Below are 4,748 nucleotides of genomic sequence, written 5' to 3'. Positions count from 1 at the left end.
CTTTTCTAGTGATGATGGTGAAGGAAGCAGTTGCCCTTCATTTCAATTTTTGAGCGAGCAACTCCATATAGTCGTGAACCTCTCGTTGACAAGGTAAGATTCGGTTATGCATTTATTTTGAGGAATGTTTTATTTCATGGTGTAGTTTCAATTGCGAGGTTAAAATTAATATCTGTTAACTGGACGTTGCAGATTGGAGATCTTGCCAAGGACTTTCCACAGCTGAAAACCTTAAGAAGCATTGATCTGTTGCCAATCAGTTGGCTATCGGTTGCTTGGTATGCCATCAATTATACTTGTGCAATCCTTGATTAAGTTGGTGTGGAGGCCAGTTAGTTATTAAGCATTCTTGTTCTATTGGATTTTGTTCAATGCGATCAGTAACGTCTAGATGAATTTTCATTATCTACCGTTATCTAATTAAAACAAGAATTTCCTTACAGGTACCCGACATACAGGATACCAACAGGTCCAACCTTGCGAGACCTGGCTTCCTGCTTCCTAACTTTTCATTCCCTTTCAATTCCACTAAAAGGTTTGATTCATCTGTTTTCTATTTTCTTTCCCTCCATCTTGTTGCTACTTTGTTTCACATAGTTTTCATATCAGTAAAGCTTGTTGCTACTTTGTTCACATAGTTTTCATATCAGTAAAGCATGTTGATGCTTTTTGAATTCTGATTTTCTCACTCCGCATTTGATCTCTAACTGATGTTTTGGCAGATGGTGGCAGTATTCATGTAATACTGGAGGGAAAAGTGTTCCTGTCACTATACTAATCAATTAGCCCTTTTTTTTGAAACATATGAAATGACAAGTGTCTCAACCAGTTGAGGAGGCACAGAGCCAGATGCAAGATTTATTGCAGAAATTTCAAGGAACAGAGTTCGTTACACTAGTAGTTAACCACCACTCAGTACAATACACACAAGCTGAATTCTGGTGCAGAACTTGTAGACTACACCCAGTTCAGCTAAAGTAATAATTTTTTCGGAGGGATGACAGTTGATAAATACGATATGATTAAGTTAAACGACAAACAGTTCCACTGTTGTTCATTCATAAATGTAGTGATCTATGTCACTGGTATTTATGGAACATGTCGCTTGATCCGATTGTTGGTCAGCAACACATCCGCCAAGTGTCACTTATATTCTTGAACACGTCTTCTGATCATGATTTTTGTTAACAACACGTCCAGTGAACTAATAATGCAAGCTCTCGCTCTCGCGGGGCAGTAGCAGCGATTAATCACATGGGTGAGGGTTTCTGTGTAGGATGGTAGTAATGCATGCTTCCACTATTGAGTCAGAATTATAATGTTTGAATAATTGATTATAAGGGGAGTATTGTGTGCACAATTTTGGCACAGCTATCCTTTTTGTTAGTTGAGAGATATGTAAATTGTTGGATAGTTGTGACTCTTCTCCCCGGTTTCTTTAGAAAATTTGCTAAACATCAATGGATCAATGCGTTTTTTCTGTGTACCTGTGCTTTTCTGACAAACAGACTGGATTTTCCATGAATCTTTTGTTCTTAACTATTTTTCTTTCACTGGCAAGTCACATCACAATCTCTTTTTAAAATCAATGAAGCCCGCAGAGAAGTGTTGAATAGAAGCGACACTATTATGCAGTATTATGTACCGTCTCTTTCTGCCATTCAACTTTACACTCACCCTTCTGGACCTAATATTGGCACCAGGTAGATTATCCAATTCACCAGTTATTTTCATAGCAAGTCATGTCAAAGGGAGGTTCCTTAAATTTTTCGTAAATCTGACCACAGCTGAATGCTTTTGTATAATAATAATATGGTAAATAAAGCATAATATACACCGTAGCTCCTGTTGTTTAACAATTTTTTTTTGGAGAAATCTATCTTTGCAAACGATTCTGCTCTAATGTTGCTCCAGACGATGAAAATATTGCATGCTTTGGCGGCTCTCTATATCAGTTGTGTCATATCCGAAACAAGATTTTGCCTGTCACAATTCAGTGTTAACGCACATGTCTTTCATTGGAGCAATATCATTTAAAACTTGATAACGTTTGGACACGTGATTCATGCTGGCTCAGTTGAGTCCTGAACATGCTCTGTTTTTTTTTGCAGGTTCCCTGGTGAGGAGAGTGATGCAAGTGATGATTATAGAGATACAGGTAGTGAAGGTAGTAGTAGTAGTGATGAAGCAGAGTGAGACTCAAAATGGTGGGGCATTAAAGTTGCACAAAAAGGCTTTTCTAGTGATGATGGTGAAGGAAGCAGTTGCCCTTCATTTCAATATTTTGAGCGAGCAACTCCATATAGTCGTGAACCTCTCGCTGACAAGGTAAGATTCGGTTATGCATTTATTTTGAGGAATGTTTTATTTCATGGTGTAGTTTCAATTGCGAGGTTAAAATTAATATCTGTTAACTGGATGTTGCAGATTGGAGATCTTGCCAAGGACTTTCCACAGCTGAAAACCTTAAGAAGCATTGATCTGTTGCCAATCAGTTGGCTATCGGTTGCTTGGTATGCCATCAATTATACTTGTGCAATCCTTGATTAAGTTGGTGTGGAGGCCAGTTAGTTATTAAGCATTCCTGTTCTATTGGATTTTGTTCAATGCGATCAGTAACGTCTAGATGAATTTTCATTATCTACCGCTATCTAATTAAAACAAGAATTTCCTTACAGGTACCCGATATACAGGATACCAACAGGTCCAACCTTGCGAGACCTGGCTGCCTGCTTCCTAACTTTTCATTCCCTTTCAACTCCACTAAAAGGTTTGATTCATCTGTTTTCTATTTTCTTTCCCTCCATCTTGTTGCTACTTTGTTCACATAGTTTTCATATCAGTAAAGCATGTTGATGCTTTTTGAATTCTGATTTTCTCACTCCCCATTTGATCTCTAACTGATGTTTTGGCAGATGGTGGCAGTATTCATGTAAGTACTGGAGGGAAAAGTGTTCCTGTCACTCCGATAAGCAATTCTGGGGGTTCTCCAAAGATAGCTTTACCAGTGTTTGGTCTAGCTTCTTACAAGTTGAAGGGGACAGTGTGGAGTACTAATGGCAACTGTGAACGACAGCAGGCTAACTCTTTGTTTCAGTCAGCTGATCAATGGTTGAGATTACATCAGGTGAAACATCCAGATTATGATTTTTTCCTTTCACATGGTTCTTCATATGGAGGATGAACTAGGAACATCCATAACAATGGGGTTTTTGTTGAAACGAAAGAATCAGTTGGGTTATGAATGGATTTTTTTATTATAGCCATTAGTAAGGAAAAATACCAGGAGTCAGTGGAGTGTGTCAACAAGCAAGTTGAGGGTTGTTCACAAATCTTCGTCTATGATCTCCTCAATATAGTCAAAAGATAAAAATATAAACATTCTCAAAAAGTTCTGCAATAGAAAATGAAAAAATGCGAGTCAAAACTCGTACCAAAAGGGTATATTTAAGAGAGAATGGGTTTTTGGGTAAACCTTTGGCTTGTCTGCTGTAAGAGAAAATTGATGGAAAAAAAAGTGAAAAGAAAAGAAGAATTGCCATTTGTTAAATAGGAGGAAGAGGAAATGCTGAAGGAGATGAAGTGTCCTGCATTCCAAACTCTATGTCAGCACGGCAATGCCATAAACCATTGCAGGTTGAATTTTAAGTCGTGCAGTTTTTTCTCTTCCTTTGATTTCAATTCAGGTACGCTCGTTCTCTGGGACGAAAGTTCATGGATGTGGTTGCAGACGACTATCATCCAATTTAGACTGCCTGAGTAGATATTTAATTTAAATCCAAACTTTTGACATGAAAACATTGATTTGTGATGATGGGCTGACAATGGATATTGTCTAGAGTGGTTTCTGAAAAGCTGCGTGCCCAGTGGTGGCAATTGCTATTACTGTGAGAGCATTCGTTGGTTTTTGAGTAATTGTTGAGAGCATTTGAGTATTTTCTCCAAGGGATTTTCGCTACATTAAAACAAATTGTGGCTAGTGTAGGATCAACTTTTGTCCTATCAGGTTTTCTTTGGAGTTAACGGATTAAGAAAATAAGAAAAAAATGAAAAGAAAACCTTTGATTCTGAGTCAATATTAAGATATTTTGTGTCAATTTGCTTCCAATGGTTGATGAATGATTTGATTTTCTTCAACGTGATTAGAAAAGTAGTTATCAATATTTTCCCAATAGTGATCAAAGCATGACGTGAGTTATCTAATTATTTTTTCAAAATTTCCAGTAGTTAATTATTGGGGATGACTAAGTTGCAGAGAGAGCTTTATGTCGATCATATGATTGTTATTGTGTTATACGTCAAGGTGGGAGAAAAAGAAAAGTAAAAGATCAAAATTACGAGAATTTAGCATAAACATTATTTTCATTTTTTTGAGTTGTATGATCAACTATTGTTAGGTGTTGTTAGGTGTTGTTAGGTGAGTGTTCTCATAGTTGACTGTAAAGATGGTTGAAGTACTGGGCTTAGTGGCTTGCTATGTTTGTATTGCTTTGATATATATTTGAAATTATTCAGTGCTGTTCATTTGTCATACTTTGGACATACCTTGGGTGGATATATCTTTTCATTCAAGGAAATGTTTAGGAAAAGTATTATGTTGCTGGAGTTGTGAATTGAGATTTTAAGAAGTTGCTTGGGGCTATTGTGGATATAATAAATTATACTGATAGTTTGGAATGTGCAGGAATTTTGCTTTAGAAACATAAAATAGATGTGGTATCTCCAACTCAGAGTGATGCCCATGGATT

General features: G+C 37.0%; 1 pseudogene across 1 annotated transcript; it reads left to right on the top strand.

Annotated features, from left to right (window-relative positions):
• Positions 1 to 1,546: 1,546 nt before the first annotated feature.
• Positions 1,547 to 3,932, top strand: LOC149235018 (uncharacterized; annotated as a pseudogene). Its single transcript, XR_016246151.1, has 5 exons — positions 1,547 to 1,703; positions 2,112 to 2,328; positions 2,428 to 2,513; positions 2,679 to 2,770; positions 2,916 to 3,932. The product of XR_016246151.1 is annotated as an uncharacterized LOC149235018 (transcript).
• The last annotated feature ends 816 nt before the right edge of the window (positions 3,933 to 4,748 follow it).

Source organism: Pinus tabuliformis, chromosome 8 (genome assembly GCF_031772625.1).
Source record: "Pinus tabuliformis cultivar Carrire ecotype Pingquan chromosome 8, CPIR1, whole genome shotgun sequence".
Taxonomy (NCBI): Eukaryota; Viridiplantae; Streptophyta; class Pinopsida; order Pinales; family Pinaceae; genus Pinus; species Pinus tabuliformis.
The sequence above is the reverse complement of the archived record's forward strand: the minus strand, read 5'-3'. Positions and strand labels throughout refer to the sequence as shown.